The 20978-nt window shown below is 40.9% G+C and overlaps 1 long non-coding RNA gene across 2 annotated transcripts; it reads right to left on the bottom strand.

The window, feature by feature from the left end:
- Positions 1–4490: 4490 nt before the first annotated feature.
- LOC125078835 (uncharacterized) lies at positions 4491–19239 on the bottom strand. Of its 2 annotated transcripts, XR_007120995.1 has the most exons (5): positions 19154–19232; positions 12683–12817; positions 7136–7191; positions 6872–7040; positions 4491–5663 (listed from the first exon to the last, which is right to left on the bottom strand). It is a non-coding gene; the product is annotated as an uncharacterized LOC125078835 (long non-coding RNA). The 2 variants fall into 2 exon arrangements; XR_007120992.1 differs by lacking the exon at positions 12683–12817 and having other exon boundaries at positions 19154–19239.
- Positions 19240–20978: the final 1739 nt, after the last annotated feature.

Here is a 20978-nt window from a genome sequence, read left to right as displayed (position 1 = left end):
AAAATAATCCTAAGAGGCAAAAAAAAAAAAAATAGGTATGGTTGTTTTTAAACTTGCATTTTCTGCTTACCTTGAAAAGGGTGGATTTTTTTTTTTTGCATGCTATGCTTTCTAGTGTGTGCATTGTCTGTTTTCTTTTAGGACAGTGGATTTGTAAACTGTGTCATTGCTGGTTCAGTAACTGCAGCAGCCAAGTTCTGGGAGGTGACAGGCCTTCTCAGGTTACAATATTGTCTCCTTCCCTTGCCCTCGCCTTGTTACAGGCTAATAGGGCAGTGGCATTTGTTGCATCTGATTATTTCTAGAAAGATGCTAATGGTCTCCTTACCTTCTGCTTTGACAAAGCAGCTGTGAAGGAGCCAGGATGCCAGTGCGCAGCTGCTGCTGCAGGATAAAAACCCAGAGTGGCAGGAAATTACCCTAATAGGGTGAAAATTAAGAAACAACCCATGGCACAGCCTGTTTCCAGGATACGGGTGGTAGTTTCACGCCTTAGCAATTATTCTCTGAGAATCAATTTGGTGGTTCTCTTAAAAAAATTAGATTTGAACCTGAAGGGGGTTAAAGAGAAAAGAATAAAAGCTTGGAAAATATTTAATTTTGTGTCATAAAAAAATTATTCTCATCTTCCCCCATTGAATAGAAAATGCAGCTCTTTTCAACTTCCTTATTTTGCACAAAAACAGGTCTCATTTTAGGTTCTACATTTTGGGGCCCAGGGAGAGGGTAGACACCTGCAAAAGGAAAGGACCAGAGTTCTTTTAGTTCTTCATTTGCAGAAAAGATAACAGGGCCATCAAGCCATGGGTTGGCAGAGGTGTTTGGTGGTCCACGAGGTAGCTGTTCCTGGGTGGGGAGTAGAGTGGAGGGCGCTAAGTGGCCACTGCTTCAGTGGTGAGGGGCAGGTGTGTTTGCAACCACCTGTTTCTGTGTCAGGAATGCAGGGCCTGGTCACTTCATGCTTCCCTCCTCATCCCCAATCACTTCCTTATACAACGGCCGGTAAGAGTTATGTGGAAAGGGCACTCCGTAGTCTCCGTTTCATCTACCACTCTTTGCTTTGGGTTGAGTAGTCTTGGATTGACTAAGGAATCCAGTGAGCACTGAAAAAGTACTCTTCTCTTGCGTGGAAAGTGGTCAGTATTTATTATTTCATTTATTCTATGCATTTGGGGGGACACGTAGTAACTGTGAGGAGTTAAAAATGGAAGCCTACTTCCTTTACCTTCAAAAGATAAGATCTGGGTTTTGTTGGTTAAGGGTATAGATAGCTAACAGGGAATAGTGACAGTAGATACTAGATGGTGAAAGATGCCTTCTTGAGGCAGGTCATGCCTTGCTTATCTCTGTGAGTCTATATTCATCACAGAGGAGATGCCTAGTACTTGGTTATTGAACTGCTATCAGTACCATGAAGGACTTCTTTTTCATTCCCTGAAGCTTTCCTCTGAGGACCAGTGGACAGCCATTAGTGTATTCAGTGGATCCAATTTGATTTTAATAAAGTCATAGAAATTCTGCCCACTTACAGCACCACTGATTTCAGAGTTTGAAGAGATCTCAGTGCTCCAAGTCTCCAAATTTGCCATTGGTGATCGTCAGAACTGAGCTAAAACAGAACAAAACAAAACAAACAAACAACAAAAAAACCAAAACTGTGAATCCAGAAACAACGGGTAAACTAACAAGATGGGATTCAATAGGGATTCAGCCAACATTTTGTAAACATTTTAATATATCCTATGTGAAAAGCTAGTGAGAATGAGGTTTCAGAAATACATCAGAACCAGTCTTTGGTGTCAGTTTCTTAATAAGAAATAATAAAGGTAGATATAAAGTCTGACTTCAGTATTATGAAAGAAAAGATCAATTATACTTATTAATTTATTCATTTACTCAGTTATATGATTCACTCATTAACAATGTGAATTGAGCATATAATATAATAGGCACAGCAGATGATAGAGAATATCTGCCCAAGTAAGAAAGAACCAGGGCTTTAGTCAACCAGTCAGTCCAGCTGAATGCTTCTGGGAATGGGGTGCTCTTTGCCTCCTAGAGTGGGCCATTCATTTTAAAACAGCTGCCTAAAAAATTCTTATTAAATATTAACTTTAATACACTGGTCCCAATTCTACCATGCGAAAAGCTACACAAAATTATAATTCCTTTCTAAATTATAGCCCTGAAAATAATTGTCTGAGGCCCCTGCTTATCTTTAAAACCTTAATTTGAACATCATCTCCTCTGTGAAACTCCTCAGGAGTTGTTTCTTCTCCTTTATTACTACAGCCATGGAGTCCTAAAACTTACTGTTCTTATTAGAACATCCTAGGGAATAATTAAAAATATAGATTCTAGAACTACACTCCAGTATATTAAGAAAGGTCCGCAGAAAATCCTGAGGCACTTGGTTCACAGGCTAGCATTTGTTAACTGCTGTGTGGAGGAGATGACCTTGCACTTACGGAACACTGACTATGTGCTTTAGTGTTTCTTTGTTTAGTTATCCTGTCTATGCATTTTTTTATTTTTCTGTGCATATCTCTACTTTTACCTATTGATTATAATTTAACTCTCTCATTAGCTATCTGTATTTTCCACCATAGTGAGAAGTTGTGATTCACTTTTGGTATTCACAAGGATTTATCCCAGTGCATTGCACCCAGCAGGATCTCGGTGGAAGATTGTCCAGTGTATGAATGAGTGGAGTGCCAGGAACAAACCCAACAGTAATATTGGAACCACACCCTGAGGTCGGAAACTGAAATCAGGAGCTTGAGAAAAGCTTTAGGTTGCGTCTTCTTTAACTACGTGTAGGTCAGAGGGCTAGGGGAGAATAGGGCATTCCCCTAGGAGTTGGGAAACTTGGCTTATTGTCGCAGCTTGGCCAAAGAACAAGGGCTAAGGCCCAAGGATTCTTTGTAAGGAGGAGGGATTTGCCTGTAGAATCTGTTGGCTTCCTTCTAGCACCGCAGTTTATTCAGAATCCCTGATATCAGTGTCTGGACCAGGATAAAGAGGAAGACCATTTGTTCCCTGAGAGAGAGGGTGGGGTCTGCGGGAGGAAAGGGTAGCAATGTGAGAGAGGGGATAAGATAATAAGAGAGGTTCTTGAGGCTCTTGGAAGGGTGTTAGGTGTGTTAACCAGTGTTTCTAAGGGTCTCATGCTGTACCTGGAGGAGCAAAGAATATTCCAAAACTTCTCTCTCCCCTTATTCTGGTATGGGGAGTAGGAGGGAGGATGTGGATTGGTCAACTAAATAGGATCTTTCTGGGATTCTTAGATATTCTTTATCATCTGTGGGTCATCAGATCAATAAAAATTCACTAAAGATTTCCCTGAAGGGGCAATGGGCCCTTCATTTCAGAGACTTGCTTTGAATGGCTTGAAATAGTTGCCACCTAATGGCTCTGCTGTATTCCTGGAGCCCTGAGCAGCTGTTTAACATTCACACTGTGTAGTGCTAGCAAGAGCTCCCAACAGAAAAGGGAATTAACTGTTTGGTGTGTTTTAATAAGTGAGTGAGCAAAGATCATGTGAATCGATTATCAATTTGGCTAACTTTCTTGCAGGGCTTGTGTAGAAGAATTAAATGCAAACAGACTGCATGTTTACCAAAGAGGAATACACCTTGAAGTGGATATTAGGATTCTCAAATGTGATTTTCGTAATGCATTGGAGCTTTTTCTCTCCTTTCCTTATTTCTGTTAAGAACATGTGTTGGAAATGAAGGTGGAAATAACTTAAAAATGATTAGATACAAGCCTAGCATACAGAAGATCTAACCGTCCAATAGGTATATTTGAGACCATCCCATTACCTTCCTTTGAGTTCAGAGTTCATTGCCAGAACCTCAGGCTCCAGGGACACTTGTGGATGACAGTTTGTACTGACCCTTATGGGGTGGTTTTACTTAAGAGTAGTCCCATTCATTCCATTGTTCTTGCTTTACGAAGAGGAAGAGTACTTGCTTGGTGAAGACGGGCCACCGAAAAGCGGAGTTGGTAATGATTTTACCTCCAGCATGTTTACCGTTAGTTGGTAATTGGCAAAGGGACTTAGAGTAAGCTTTGATTCTAGTTCTTCCCTCATTCTTCTTCCTCAACCTCCCCCATCCTCATTCTTTGCTTTCTAATAGGGAAGCACAGTTGTTTGTGTATTCACGGCTGGTGAGCATTGTTGGGCTGTCTGAGAAGGCAGTGTGGGGAAAGAGAGAGACATGGACCTGTGAGAAAGAAGGTCCCAAGCCCTTGGCCAACCACTTTCCTGAGCCAGCATTCTCCTCTGTTTCACGTTTCTACCCGAGGACAGCTCTGTGATGGCACCTAACACAGGTACTTGTCATCCTGTCCATTACTGACTTCCATTCCCTGAGTACAGTGCCAGGCACGTAACAGCTACTCCGTCACTGTTGTTGAATGACTGAATGAATAACCTCTCTTGAACTTGAAGTTCTTTTTTTTTTTTCCTTTCAACTGTTGGATCTTTCCTGGTATTCATAAATTTCTGAGATCTGTTGTTAAGCACTGACTTTCCACTGCCTGACTGTCAAGTTAAATTTTAAAAGTCCCAAGATTTAATGGTTTATTTCATTACTATTGGGTCGAGTAAACTGGAAGGCCAACAGCTCACTAGGACCAGGGAAGAGAAGCTGATCTTAATAAAACATGAGTGTTGAAGTGACAGTGACATGTTGCGTTCTTCGCATCTTCGAGAGGTTAATACAGATAATCTGAAGGAGCAAGTTTATGGTAAAGTGATAGAAGTTCAATATGCAGTTTGGGCAAAAGAGTGGAGAAAAGGAACTACTATATTTTTATGGATTGATGACATAATGCAGGTTGTGTGCAGGGTGGCTATGGGCCATGGATGGGTCAGGGTTTGCAATCTCTGTCCTCCTGTCAGTGACCTCTGCTGTTCCATGTGCCTTTTACGCCAGATCCCCCAGGTTCTAACACTAATGATCAGAAGCCTTGGCTCCCATTTCCTGAATCTTTCTGACCTTGCATGTCACAACTCACCAGACTAGTGTCTGCCTCCCTAGGGCCTGCTTAGTTGACCAAATTGCTTATATTTGATGAATTAAATTGTAATAAGAGCTGAAGTTTGGTATTTTACTTTCTAGGGCTATTTGCATTTTAACTGGGTATGCATGGACTCTTGGTTTAGCTCAAAGAAATAAATTACTAATGTTTGAATTCCCAACCAGGCAGGTAGGTGAAACAGATATTTTTCTTAGATTTATGTTCCAATGTCAGCCCTCATCATGTGAGGGCCAGCATGTTTCTTTGCCTTACTTTTCCCACTTCTTCTTTATCCTTTTTTTCTATTTCCTCCTCATCTTCCTCCTGCTATTCCCCCTTTTCTTCGAATTTTCCTTTTTAAAGATCTAAGTAGACCTGAGTTGGAAGTTTCACTGAGTATTGCTTTGTAGCTAAAGGAAAGCTTGCCCAGTGTCCTTGGCTTTAGAATTATACTGGAAAACGAAGGTACTTAAGAGTCAGTTGGAAGAGGAAACCCCGAGAATGGGGTTTGGATTTGGCCTTTCTAAACCACTACCACCTTTGTGCTTCCGTAAATTGAGAATGTCCTTGTAGTTTCCTGCCAACTGACATGGAGGGTTGTTATGTGGAAGACTTGGGTTCACTGCATCTCTCCTCTGTGGAAGACAAAATCAGAAGAATAAGGTCAAATGTAGCAGTAGATACAAGGTTAGCACAAATGGAAAACTTCGTGGTGGGTAAGATTTGAAGAAATGATTGTACATGGCACAACCATTTCAGTAACTATTCACACAGAGTCACCTTCACTATGGTTAGATCAAATTTTAGCTAGAATGCATGGGCCTTGATTGGACTTGGAGCTTTAGAGGCTCAAGATATTACAATGATGTCCTTATTTCTACTAATGACCGAGTGGTCACTCTAGATCTGTACTGTTCAATAGGGCAGCCACTAGCCACAGTGGTGGTTGAGCATCTGAAAGGCAGCTAGCCCAAATGGGAATGTGCCACAAGTGTAAAATACACTGGGTTTTGAAGGTTTTCCTTAAAAAAAAAAAAAAGGCAAATATATATTTTTTGATGGATTATACTATATAATGTTCATAATATTTTTTACATATTCAGTTAAATAAAAGATAGTGTTAAAATTGTTTTCAGTTGTTTCTTTTGCTTTTTTTCCAATGAAGTTAGTAGAAAATTTAAAATTACATTTGTGGTTGGCATTAAAATTCTATTGGACAATACTTATGTGGATCATATGGATTTTTAGTGTACAGATTCTCTTTAAACATTGAAAAGATAATAAGTCATATTTTACATTTGTCCATTTTGCTGGATGATTTTCCTCACTACCCTGAAGTTTGCTTCTTAATCAGTACAAGGGCTGTGGTGGTAGGCCTGTTGGGTGTCACCTCTTGGAAGGGTTTTGAGACATAGTACCCCTTAGGTGTGCATATTTGGTATGTGCTCAGGAGGATTTGATGAACTTCTCTCTCCTCCAGGAAGCGGCAGGGAAACTTTAAAGGACAGGTTTTTGCCTGTGGGTAAAATATCTTATTTTGTAGGGAATAAAACACCTTGTTTTGCATACTACAAGAAAGATTGCATCTTTAATGAAAATGACAGGAGTTCCTCAGATCACCAGTGAAGGATGAGAGACTCACTTTGGGACAATTCATATCCTCATTCCTATTCAGGATTTTCTTCTCTGCTATAGGTCATTCAAGTGATTACCTGCCTCGATGGCCAATTAGGCTGCAAGAGCTATGCTGTAATCTCTGTGTATTACTTGACATTGAATTTGGCTGTAAGTAACAGTAAAACCCTACAAATAGGGGCTTTAAAAAGATAGAAGCTTACTTTACCTCTCTCCTCTATGAAACGTGGTGGTATGGATGGCCTCATATCGCCCCATATAGCCCCAAAGTTGGTGTGGCAGCTTTGTTCCACTGTGTCCTGAGGGACCTAAGCTCCTACTTTGGCCCTCCCTAGGGTGGCGTCTCTCTCATGCTCCCAGATGACATCCTCCACATTCTAGCAGGTGAAGGAACAAAAGAAAAGAAGGGCTGACTTTGTGTAATAGCTATTTCCTAAAGTTTCAGAAGCTGCCACACCACAATTGTACTTACATTTTATTGGCCAGACTTTAGTCTGAGTGGCCATATGCTGAGCTAAAATTTCCTGGCTGTGAAAGAAAGGCAGAATGGATATTGTGAGACAATTAGTCGTCTTTCCACAGTTCGTTGTTGTACATTATAGGCATTACTTTAATACATACTACATATTATATTACTTTAGAGCTCTGCAAGATGGTTACTTCACCTAGCTCTGTGTAGAAAAGCCGGAAAGCCTGCTTCATGCTTGGCCCTGATCCTTAAGAAAAGCCAGCTCTATTTCTGGAGAATAGCTGTCATATGTGATAACATAATAATAATAACATTTTACATTTGGGGAGGGAAAGAACTATTAACCTGTAACCTAATTTTGTGCACTTGGGATACTGGGATGTTGACGCTAACAGTCAGGTAGGGTCTGCCTTGTCCCTATTAATATTTAGAGGGGGTCCTTTACCATGGGAATGAATGAATAAGCCAGAAGGATTTGCTGAACCTGCGTGAACCCACCCTTTAGAATGAGAAATAAATATATTTGGCACGGTTACTGGCTTAAGCCTAGGATAGACAGGCTTTGACACATCTATGGGACTGATGGGACCAGAATGCCAAATGTCTTCTGTTTGCAGGGAGATTTAAGGGTCTGAGAAAAGAGTTCAGAATACATGTGTGTCCATCCCTGCTGTCAGTGCATTGTTCTGTGTTCCCCAACCAGGAGCACTGTGTAGCCTCTGGGAAGGAAATCCATGGCAGAGGTCACCAAGTTTCCATTGGAACCTTCTTTTTTGCTTGTATTTGACTTACCTGGGGCAGTGGCTTTCTGTATACTCTCAGTTTCCCATAATTCCGCAAGCAACTCCAATATTTGAACTCCCTTTTCCATGGGAGTAAATCCTGGAGTTTCCTTTCTCCAGCTTCTTCAAAAGGACTCTAAACTCTTTTTCCTGAGCACTTTGTTGAGAGATCAGCTTTTCCTTTCCCACTTGCCAAGATTATTTTCTTTTCATAAATTATTGCATTAAGGCTTCGAAGAAAAAGCCGTTCGTTTAATGTTAGATAAAGCATATTTATAGCTCCTTTAAAAGGTCCCCAGTTTAACAAATTTGTGTTATTTCACAAGCTTCACACGCATTTTCCCAGATATTTATTGTAGTATATGTCGAGAAATCACGTGGAATTTTGAGCCAGACTAATTTCGGTTTGAATATGCTACAGTTTTACTAGCTTTGCCACCTTTACTAGCTGGGTGGCCTTGGTCAAGTCACTGAACTATCCTTAGTCCTAGCTGTGAAGTCATTTCCTTGGTATTCATCCTGCAGGGTTATGTGAAGATGCAAAGGACCTATGTAAAGCACTTAACATAATGCCTGGCGTTCACTAGAAGCTCAGTAAGCTCAATTGTTATTCTCCTATGCAAGCAGATTCCACTCTACATAATTTTGCAGACTTTTCCCCCTCAGTTTATACACTGCGATATTCCAAAAAGATATTATTTATTGTGAGTTAAAAGCTTTTCCTCTCTTTCTTTTTCCTTCTTTTCACCGTTCTGCCTTCCTTTTTTATTTCTCTTTCTCCGCTCTTCTCTTCCTTTTTTGTTTTTCACTTCTGCTGTCTCATTCCAGATGGAAGATCCTTTTGTTAATGTTGCCTCAGTGGTTCGGTATTTTCCTTATCACAGCATTCCTTTGGTATTACAGACTAGGTCTCCATAACCGGATTTCAAAGACTAAGAATGTCAAATCATCCGTTGATTTTATTCAGCTGTAATTGTGAGTTTATACTTTATAACTTCATGGTGTAGGGGTTAAGCTGAGTGAAGCCAGGCTTGGATTTTCTCCTGGTATTGACGAAAAGATCAGCTCCTGAGCCTTTAGTACTCTCTTGCTTCTTGTTTCTTTGCCTTGGGGGTTGGGGAAGCAACTAGCAAGTCAAGGCGATGGTTGGAGCTGGGTAGGTGTAAAGAGCGAGAACCCAGGCTCTGCTGAGTCCTGTTGCTAGGCAACAGCATACAGAGAGCAGACACTCGCACATGCCTGCTAGCATCCTGTTGTCTTAGCAACAGGACGTTTGGGTGGAGGACTGGAGGAGGAGGGAAACTGGGTTCAAATTATGCAAAGTTTCCTAGATCCTCGGGGTACCCCCGGGCCTGAACCCCACGTATTCATTGTCTTAATCTTCCCACATTGACTGGAGCTGAGGTTTCATGTTTTTTGTGTTTTTTTTTTTTTCTTTAGTTCATCACCCAACATTTGTACAAGGTCTTTTCTCAGAGCTCTACATTACCCAAATCACACAGCAGCTCATTAGAGCCCATCCACTTCCAAGTCCTCTTGTGCTCCGCATGGCAGGGCCTATTCTATGGAATTTTAAAATGATCCCTTGCTCTAAGTACAGCCCTGTGGGATGGAAATTAAATATTCACTTGTGTGGAAATTTAAATTCTACTTGTTTGGTATGTGAAATGTTGCTAAGTCATTATCCTTAGATCCAAATACTGTCACTTGTGAACTTCGCATTCAGTTAACAAAGAGTAAGGACAGGATCAGAGGACAGGACGGCTTCCCTTCTCCTGTTGAACTCTGTGATATTCAGGAACAGTTGCATTTTGTCTTGTCTGTTTACCCATCAGTACTTCACACATGACCACATTCCCCTAAGTGGTGGGGCCATGTTTTCCTCATCTCTGTGCTCTATCTCTAGGGTTTCATCCATGCCATGGGTCCTGGCATGTGCTAAGGGAATTTATTCTGTGAGGGATCTGGGAGCCCATACAATTTGATACCATGAGGGAAAATACTTTGAATCTGTACAGGGTATTGTATAAATATTGGTTACCATGATTGCATGCCTGGCTCTAATCCTGTGTTCTTTGGTTCCCAAGTCCACCTCCTGCCTTTGGACCCCTGTGTTATGACTAGGTCGTTTGTTTTCCCAAATCTCATGTCCCGTTTTGAAGATCCATCATGCCCTGTTTTTTGGTGGCTAAGACTTCAGCTTTTCCTATCTTCTGTAGAGGCCCTGTAAACCAGCCCTTGGCCGAGATTCTGCCTTCAGTTTTCAGATTTTCCCAATGCCGCCTGTTGGCTCTTCCACATTTTGCACAGTTTTGTCACACTGTCCCGTATGTATTTGTAATCACAGGACTCTTTGGGGCTATTTGCTTGTCTCGGCTCCCACCTGTTGTCTGTTACTGCATCTTCTGTGGATGCTGGGCACCCACCTGGGGAGGTATTCGTTTTAGATCTTTTTCCACCGTAGCTAATCCTTTCGTTTTGGGATGTATCTGGTCATCTTCTTTTGCATGATGATAGCAACTGTCCCTAACACCTGTCCGCTTACCCTCCTTCTCAACAGAGGAGGTCATATGATCAAAATAAAACTTTTCAACAATGTAGTCTAGTTGAGAACTCAGTTATTTCCTGCCTTATGCTATTGTTTAATTTTTTTCATTACAAACATATATGGCATTAGGGGTAGAAAAAAACACCAATGTTTTAAAAACCCTATTCAATATCTAGCATAGGGGTAAGCGCATAGTATTCAACTAAGAGCTGGTTTTTGAATTAAATTGAATGTAGGTTTTAATATTGACCAGTGAGCTAGAACTTTCTCTTACTAAGATGTTGATTTTCTTCCAGTGTGGAAGTTGCCAGCATATGGGCCAGTATCTCAATGAAATGATTTGGAACCTAAATAGCAGAGAAGAGACTCATTCTCTTTAAGTGGTGTGTTCCCTTTATACCAGCTTTACATTTTGGTTCTATATGCCCTGAACTGGTGTGCATCTTTGTAATGGAAACTACTGATATTCTAGTGCAAACATGCCTGACTGATTGTGTCAAATAGCCTTAATGGGGGCCTTACCATAAATAGCTGTGTGTAAGGTAAGATATAAGACAGTGTGTCTGGATTTAGTGATCCTGGCAGGTTGGAGATCCAGTAGCCCATTCAAGGGAAAATTCCATTTAGAACAATTCCAAAATTGTATAAACTGTAATCAAATCAAGCTAAACAGTAATGATCTTCTGAGTCAACTTTATAAAATATATACCAATACATCTTGTCAGTATATGTGTGTGTATATATATATATATATATATATATATATATATGTATTTTAAGTATATGTATATACTTCATATATATGTTTATTTCTTTGTTAGACTTGATCAAGAGAAAGACCTGTATCTGCCAGTAAACCACTGACCCACTGATAATTGAAAGCCTTAAAAAGGGAAGGCAGCTATGCTCACCACTATACCACCAACGCTGAAAGCCTTAAAAAGGGAAAGGGAACTGGCCACAGGCTCGGTCAGGTATTCTTATCCCTCTGTCCTGACCTCCTCTAACAGTTTCCTTATCTAGTAGGATAGATTCTCACTGTTTTTCTGAATCCTTCTTCAGATGGTCCAGCAGGTACTCTCCTTCCTGTTTACAGAGAGACATGAGCTCATGGGTGAGGGCACGGCTTGCATAGTATCCTTGATCAGACCTTCCAAAGGTGGCGTATGGGGTGGGGTAAGCCTGAGTTGGAGCAAGGTGGAGACATAGGTCTTGTTTAAGCAAGAATGGTGGAGTCTGGGGAGGAGTAGAGAGAGGGAATTTTTCCTACCCTAACATTGTTCTACATTGTCCCTTCTGGAGGACTCTGTTTCACAGAAGAATGCTTGAAAGAAGTAGGCAGAACAGCTTTCTAATATTGTTGATCTATTGAAATAAAACAAGGCTCTTTCTCCCCTGGGTGCTCAGGTACCTATAAAGCTGATATCTTCAAGGAATTTGACTGGACAAGCTGGAATCTGTCCTGTTGTGAAAGGTCTGTTCTGCCCATTCAGGGTAACCTGTGGCTCAGGGTGACAGCTACTACCTGCAGATCACCACCGTGTTTTCATTGAAGAAAGTACCCTACATGACCTCAAGATCCAGCTTTTTGAATGATGAAGAAAATTCAAGCCACGGCCATCATTAAAATCTCCTTTCTGTCATTGAAATATGATTTGATAAGATTTCTGTGATTCTTCTCATGAATAGCTATAAAAAAAGCCAGGGCTGTCTCTTTGTTTGTTTTTCAAGAAACTAAGATTCCTCAGAGTTGTAAGGAGGAATTAGAGAGGAATGCCAGGGCACTCCAGAGAGTCCTCTAGAATGATGGAGAACTGCATTCCACGTCCCTAACTTGGGAGCAGTTGTACCTTCGCAGCATAACAACAGAGACCTTTCCAGAGCATGGTGTTGCTGGAGTCCTAGTGGGGCGTCCTTAAATCCCCTGCTTCCTCACTTCTGCTGCTGCGCAGGGCTCTGGCAATGCAGACAGGGCTCCGCAACACTCACATCCAGAATAGGGCTCTCGGGTGCCCTTGCTGGGGTAGTGCTGTCGTAAATACTCCACTTCGTGAACTGAAGATCCTGGAGGATGCCGGTGTCTTCCAAACTCAGATTTTATATTTGGCCTCACATGCTGCTCTTCTTATGCTGCATGTAGGGCACGAAACAGCTGCTGTGTGGGATCAGGATCCCCCACAATAAGAATGACCCTGCCTTCTTGGAAATGTCTCTGTGTACCTAGTGATACGCCATGACTTGTTCTCAGCTCAGGACCTGGGAAATGTGACCTTCTTGCTGCTTGTCACAGTACATCCCACTGGCTGCAGTCTGTGTGGGGATCACTGTCAGCTGTGCCGTGGCTCTCTCCCGATTCTGTATGAAAAAATCACCAGTTCATTCATCGCTCATCAATCATTTCCCTCAGTGACTCATCATCCGAAAGTTTCATTCCTCAGTCCCCCTTTCTGAGGCTGGTAAATAGCATGTCATTCCAGCAAAAGGCAGAGGGGGCGGCAGCCCATCTGGACCCTCAAGTTTGATTTCATGTTTATGAAACAGCTTAAATGTCAGTTTGAGTGAAAAACGACACCTTCTCTAGCTTCTCCCATTAGTGCCTGTGGCTGCCGCTGAGTGCTTCTTTCTTACTTGCTTACTTTCTTTTCTTTCCTTCTTTCTCTCTCTCTTTTTAAGGCTGCTCTTGGCTTCTCTACTTGGTTTCTCCAAGGCAGTAATGGAAAGAGGATGGATGAATGGACAGATGTCTGAGACAACGATTAGATATCCACACCAGAAAGGAGAAAGAAGTTGGGAAAACAAAACAAAGATCAAATAGAAGAAATATTTTGGTTTTGTAGGAAGTTTTGATAAGTGGTGAGGATCTTGAGACATTCTTGTGTTATTTGTGTTCCATACTTTAGGTTGAAAAAAGTAAACATAAAAATTTGGAAAATAAGGATTTAGAGAATAAATCATCTGTAATTTCACTACTCTAACAATTGTAATGATCATTTGGGTGGGGTGAGCCTGGGGGTGTATTTCTTCCAATTCTTTTTTTATGTACATGTGGTTTTGTAAAGTTCAAATAAAGTGTGCATATAAGGGACCTGGGACTCTGCAATAGCTCAGGACTTTAGGAAAATCTTCCTTTGGGCCCAAGGAAGGCTGCCTGGGAAAAAGGCAAGCAAGGTCTTGGGTGAAGGCCTTCAGTGAAGTTTCTACGTGGCCCCCTGGCATTTGAGACAGTCTCATTAATGAGGGATTTTCCTCTTACTGGAAGGGTGGGAAGATTGTGCAGCTTTGAAAATTCACCTAGTCATAATGCATATGGATTTGCATATCCCGATGCACACCTCCTCTATGGGGTCTTTGTGCTCCCAGGACACACTAACAGAACTGGAATGAGAGGGCTCAGCGTCTGGAGGCTCCGCAGATTCTGAGTTCCATCAGGATGAGTGAACTGCCTTTCTTCAGCCATCCACTGGGGGGAAGACTCAACAGGCAACAGAAATACTATTTTTCCTACAAGCACTTTGAGAAATAGAAAAAAAGGTCAGCTGCCTTAATGAGAGGTTTTACAAACTTTCTAGTGGAAGGCCGAATAGAACAGCAATGCTAAGAAGTAGGTGGAGAACAGAGGTGGCCGTAGGTCTGGCAGTGGGCCTGAAAGGGATCCCTCCACATGGTCAAAGTGACTATAGCCATCCTCAGATGTCTCCTGATGGTAGCCTCTGGCATTGCCAGACAGTAGATATTTGCTCCAAAAGGTAGTGGGAAATCCCTCTCTGCATGACTGCCTGATGGGCACATCACAGGCCCCCGAAGACTTGCTAACTCCATTGCACAAGATAACTGTCCCGGGAAGAAATAGTGCCCGAGGTGTGGGCAGATCCAGGGAGAGAGGCTGTGTCACAAATGGTAGGGACAGTGGTAAATTGTGGTTTTGAGTTGGCTTTGTTCAGAGTGGAGCTGTTTGGGTGGGAGGAAAGCGAGATGCTTCGCCATCTTTGTGACATGGGACTGTCTTTGTCTTCTCTAGAAGGTGGTTACCATTGTCTTGCTGGGGGTGGGATAAGTAGAAAGGACAGACTTCACCTCAGTCCACGTGTGGTTAGTAAGATCCTTCAATACTGGAACTTTTAGAATTGTTAATAAGTCCCTTTTTATTAGGACTTGAATATATTCCAAACTAATGAAAGTAACTAGAGGGAAAGATGATGCTTTTCTTTATAATCTCTGCTTGTTCTTCCAGATTTTCTTAAACTCTTTTACTTTGCTTAGAAGTTATTTAAGCACTGGGTTTTTTTTTTTTCATTAAAATTATATTTAAATATTTGCCCATTGCTACCTAATCCTAGTCATTAATTTTAATACCTGTAATTAAAAAATTATTTTATGGATGTGCCTTATTTTATTTAAGTATTTCCCAATGGCAGGTCCCTTTTGTTACTTAAATTTTTGCTCTTATAAATTATGCTCAGTGAATATCTCATCATGTGCCCCCTCCTTCTACCCCTAGTTTTGGGTCTTTTTGAGGAGCTCTATTTCTAGAATTGGAATATTGGTTCAAAGGGTATAAATATTCTTGACCTCTTGATATATATGAGATGAAGGAGCCAAAAATCTTCATAGGACTAGTATTTTATTGAGGATCTTTACATAAAGGAGCCAGAAAAGATAAACACGGAAAGTAAAATTAGGATCAAGCTTCAGAATTCTGACAATTCTTTCTTTAATTTAAAAAAACAAAACAAAACAAAACAACATGTTGGCCTACAACTTCTACTTCTGTGTGAACCCAGGAAGAAAATTGGCTTTTGGAAGTTTCATGGTGGTGATTAAAAAAACAACATTGTTAAAGCCAGTATTTTGCTAGGGCAAGGCCTGAAAAAGGAAGAGACAAAGAGAGGGTGCTCCTGGCTTATGAGGCCCTAGGAAAAGCAGAAAGTAGAAAATAGCAGTATCAGTGGGAGAGAGAAAACTATACCCCCTGCCCCGCCTGGAACACATTGAGGTGCAGTCCTCAGGAGCAGACAGCGTAAGGCACAAGTGGTAAAGGAAAAACCAAGCCGAAGCAAAGTCTTAGTGGGGCACACCCAATAAAAAGGAGGTTCAGTTGGAGCACCTGGGTGGCTCAGTCCATTAAGCAACTGACTCTTGGTTGTAGCTCAGGGTTGTGAGGCCGATTCCCACGTGTAGCCCCAGGTTCAGCCTGGCGTCTGCCCCGCATCCAGCTCCTGGTCCAGTACAAGGCTCAGCGTGGATCCTGCTTAAGATTCTCTCTCCCCCTCTCTCACTCTCCCTCTGTCTGCTCATGCGCATGTGTGCCTGTACTCTCTCTCTCTCTCTCTCTCTCAAATAAGTAAATCTTCTTTAAAAAAAAAAAAAAGGAATCAAGTTAACCTAGCATCAAACTCTCTGGAGTAATTCAGAGATTTGGGTATTCTGATTGATTTTTTAAGGAAGTGAATAGGCAACTTATAGCATTATTTTTAATGATTATAATAGAAAGTATAGAAATATATAGGGAAGAAGAATAGAAATATTGCAGTTCTTACACTGGAAGTAATTGTTAGGATTTCTACTTATTTCCTCCTCAGTCGTGTGTGTGTGTGTGTATGTGTGTACTCACACAGAAACACATACACAAGTGAACTCATACTGTGTATAGAGTTCTATGGATTATTATACTATATAGATATACTAGAATGTGTTTAAACTCATTATATTGTTGGCATTTATGCTACTTTAAAAATCCTATTGTATCTAACAATAAGATGATACTTTTTTTTTTTTAAAGATTTATTTATTTGACAGAGAGAGATCACAAGTAGGCAGAGAGGCAGGCAGAGAAAGAGGAAGGGAAGCAGGCTCCCTGCTGAGCAGAGAGCCCGATGCAGGTCTCGATCCCAGGACCCTGAGATCATGACCCGAGCCAAAGGCAACGGCTTAACCCACTGAGCCACCCAGGCGCCCCTAAGATGATACTTTCAGATTGATTTTTAAAAATCTTTTGAACATTTTTTTCAGACTGCTTTCCCTAACTTGAAATTTTGGGGTCAAAGGATAAGGCAATATTTCTTAAATTAATTGATTCATTTTTAAAATTCAAGTATAATTGGCATACGATGTTATATTAGTTTCAGATGTGCAATATAATGATTCAGTCATTTGATCCAGTACTCAGGGCTCATCACAATGAGTGTATTATTAATCCAGGAGATGGGCAATTAAAAGCTCTGTCATATTTTGACTCACAGTAGTCTGAGCACATGGATCTTACCACACTCTTGCCAACAAAGGGTTTTGTTTTGTTTTCAAAATTTTCAAAGGGGATGGATACCAGTTCCCTCCCTACCCTCCACCTCTCTATACCAGCCTTGACTCTGAAGTTAATTTTTTTTTAAAGATAAAAGAAAAAAGTTTGAGGAAAGCCAGTGTTAGAAAAAAGATAGTTATAGCAAGAATATGCACTGAAATAGGGCTGAAAAGTAGATTAAAAAACTCAGAAGAGGTTGATTTCCTCAATACTTTAAATTATTAAGAAGCTTCAAGTGACAATAAAGAAAAGGAGCTCTCGAGACCTATTCATCTTGTTATATTATGAGAGAGAGAGAGAGAGAGCTTGAAGAGTCAACTTTGATCTAAAAAGGAATACTGCTTCAGATCCATTTTGGAAATGGATGGGATATAAACCACAGAAAATATCAATAAGTAATTATTCTTGTATTTTATGTAAACTCAGAATCTTATGGCTGGCTTACATTTTTTTTTAGCTAACATTTTTATTAGGAGGTCCAAATATATAAAATTCAGCCATCACAGTTTTGAGTATGACTGCAATTATATTTAAATGTGATCTGTTTTTACCAGATGTGATCTGATTTTACCATTCAAAGTTAAGCCTTTTATTTTCATTTTATTGTTTTTATTTGTAAGTCTGATACAAAAGGAGTGCTTTTTTCCAAAATTGGCTGACTTTGTCATCTATTGATGATAGATCATTTTATAGACTTGTTGGAGAAACAGTTCTCCAAGACTTTGATGTCTCCTCTCTCTCTGTCTCTCTCTCATACGCGCGCACACACACACACACACACACACACACACACATACACTCACACACAGGCACTTTCTCAAAGCAACTAAGTAAGCATAATAGAACTAGGATTGCTAACTTGGGTCCCTTCCTACTTTTCCTAATTGTTCTGAATCACCTTGGTCTCACCCTTAGACTTTGGTTACAATTTTCATTTTACATTTATGCAGTTGAACCTTATCATCACATATCTCTTTGGACCACCATATGGCTCTCCGTCTTTAGGCTAAATTTGTCTTCAGAAAGCCTCTGGCTTCCTTCTGCTGCCTTAGGGCTAGGGTTCTACGCCATTCAAAAGTAAGATGCCAAGTTGCTGATTACTAATTTTTCTGTCCTGTGGTGAATGCATGTCAGCTGTTCAGAGCAGGGATGGTGCAGCAAGGCTTTCCAACCTGTTAAAAAAATACCCTCTCTTACATTCCACTAATGACAGATTCATTTAAGCTAGTGGTTCTCAATCTTGTTCAGTTGGCAAAACACCTAAAAGAAGTAGTGTTCTGAGAAGAACTCCATGAAATATTTATATACTTAATACCATTTACAAACTAAGACCACTTAACCAGCAGAAAATATGACTGTATTGTGTGCTTCACTATGAAGTCATTTCCATAATTGTACATACCAATCAACTGGGGATGATTCTAACTTTTTCTGCTAATAGTAATGTAGAACTTAATCATCTTGTCATTTGCTAGGACTCACCAACAGCCAACTATAGCACTTATGAAAGATTTAAGAAAATCTTTGGTTTTTCCAGTGGGACAGAATTTTAAATTGAGAAAATTGTATTCATTGAAATGTCCTTTAAAACTGCCATTATTTGATTTTAGCAACAGAAATTCTCAAACTAGCTTTGCTATGAAGGCTACTAATTTGTTCTATTAATCTCTTCTTTCAAAATGTAAAAATTCCCTGAGAGGTTAAGCTGGGCTCTAGTAACATCTTAGTGTGAATTACTTTAATCAGATAATCACCTAATGTTTAACCAGTATCAGTTGCCCTGTTATCTATGCTTTGCTCTTAGTCTAGAATTGTGATTTTTAAACTTAAAAATTCTGGCTGCAGATTCCTTAGCTTTAATTATATAAATGCTTTGCTTTTCTGGCCTTTTGAGCTTACAATCTCAGGGTCATCTTGAAATCTTCCACTCTTTCACCTTTATCTGTTTTGATTACTTGTGTGCTTTATAACAAATTGTTCCAACACTTAATAACTTAAAGCAATACTAATAATGTATTTTATTCATAAACCTGAAATTTGGTTAGGGTTTTGGAGGGGAAAGCACATCTCTGCTCCATGCAGAGTCCTGTGGGGCTGGGGTATTTGCTTCTGAGGTGGCTCACTCCTACTTGGGAAGTCAGTGCAGGCTGGGGGCGGGGACGGGGGCAGCGGTGTGCTGGAGCCAACTTGTATTGGTGTGCAAAGCCACTTGTGTGCATCTCCTCCCCAAATCCATTTTCAGTGGCATCATTTTGTACTTCAAAATCAGCCCTAGTGGCAATATTTACACCATGGAAGTTGGCACTAGTAATACTACAAATCAGAGCTCCCACCCACTTCCCAGGAAGTTGATGGTTCAGTATTTAACACAATGTCACTAGCTGAGATCTCACCAAGGGTTGAGGACCAGGTCTCAGAATCTGTCCTGTGGGCCTTCCCCCATGGCCTTGGCTTCCTCACAGCGTGCTGACTGGGTTCCAAGGACAAGCGTCCGAGAGAGGGAGCGTTAGGTGGAAGGCCTATTACCTTTTGTGACCTCACCTCTGGAGTCATAGAGCACCACTTCTGTTGTAGTCTGTTATCTCTTATAACCAAGACCTTTCTGGTTTCAAGGTGCAGGGACACAGACTGGGCCTCTTCATGGGAGAATGGCAAATTATAGATGGTTGTGTGGAACCAAAAATACCGTTGTAACCATTTTTGGAAAATGCAGTCTACCACACCATTATACCCAGTCAGGGAGGCTTGTATCCTTTTGCTTCCTCTGCCTTGTAGTTATAAGGATAATTTGTATAAGTGAAGAAAGGGCATGAGATCATAAAAATTGGGATGAGCTGTATGAGCAAGACTGGGAAGACGGCAAAGGACAAAATGTACTCAGTAGCAGGGGAAAGGTTGCCCTGTTTGGAGTAATAAGTTTGTCTTGGTGAGTATGGCATTCTGAAGTTAGGTTAACAGGTTATAGCAAAATTTGAGGTGACCTCTTTATCAGCTTTCTATTGCTTTGTAATAAGTTACCACCAACTTAGAGGTTTAGAACAGTGCACATTAAGACATAGCTTTATTTCTATTTTATTAAACTCTTCCTCATAGTTTCTATTGGTCAAGGTTCAGCATGTTTTAGCCAGGTCCTCTGTTCAGGCTCTCAATGAGTGTGAAAGCAAAGTCCTTATCTTGAGTCAGTGATCTGTGTCCAGGTTCCCCCAGGCTGCGGGCAGAATTTCTTTCTTTGTGGTTGTAGGACTAAGGTCCCCATTGTCTTGCTGCTGTTGACTGGGGGCTGGTCTTATCTCCATGAGGTTGCTCTTAGGTCCTTGGAGAGGTTTCACATCTCTCCCCATCTCCAGAGCGGGGAATCTTCTTCAAGTTGGATCACCCTGACTTCCCCTTCTGAGACCAGCTGGAGGAACCTCCCTGCTCTGCTTTTAAAGTCTCATGTGATTGGGTCTCCTTTTTTAAAAAATCGGTTGTGCCGTCTAACATAACCCAGTGATGGAGAGATATCCATCAAGCTCACAGTCCTGAAGACTATTTGAGGAGAGGAGAAGGGAAATCTGAGGGGTCATTTTAGAATTGTGTCTACCACAGCCTAGACAGACTGGAGATCCCATTAATACTGTATGTTAATGAAACTTGTCCAGCAGCGTGCCTGCCTGGTGGTTTTGGGTGTGTCATTTAAATTATCCAAGGCTCAGTTTTTACATTCAGAAAGAAAATATAACAATATTGCTAATTTCTCTATCCTACAGAGCTCTCATGAAGCACAAGTGGGATAAGGAATGCAAAGGTGTTTTGAAAAACTTAGTGCTCTGTTGCTTTTGTGTTGAAGAGTCTCCATTTGCCATAATCCTACTCTTTCATCAAGTCTCGGTTCAGATTTCATATACTCCAGCTTTCCTGTTCCATCTAACAATGGCACCATCCCCGATCTCTACCGACAGTTTCTCTGTTTGCCTTTTTTGGTGCTGTTTGTATATTTTCAATGCAATGTACTTATTTATGCACATGTCTTATTTCCCTTTTGGCATGTGAGCTCTTTGAGGGCCTTTGCACTGCTCACAGAACCTATAAAAAACCCTAGCCAGCCAAATGCCTCCCCCATGGTTGAAGCTCCTTAAATATTTGGTTGAAGAACAAATGAAGATTAAGTTGCTGGGATAGCCAATAGCATCAGAATGTTTATTAAATAAAAGAGCCAACTAAGCTATGGCTCACATT

This window comes from Lutra lutra, chromosome 1 (genome assembly GCF_902655055.1).
Source record: "Lutra lutra chromosome 1, mLutLut1.2, whole genome shotgun sequence".
In the NCBI taxonomy this organism is placed as follows: Eukaryota; Metazoa; Chordata; class Mammalia; order Carnivora; family Mustelidae; genus Lutra; species Lutra lutra.
The sequence above is the reverse complement of the archived record's forward strand: the minus strand, read 5'-3'. Positions and strand labels throughout refer to the sequence as shown.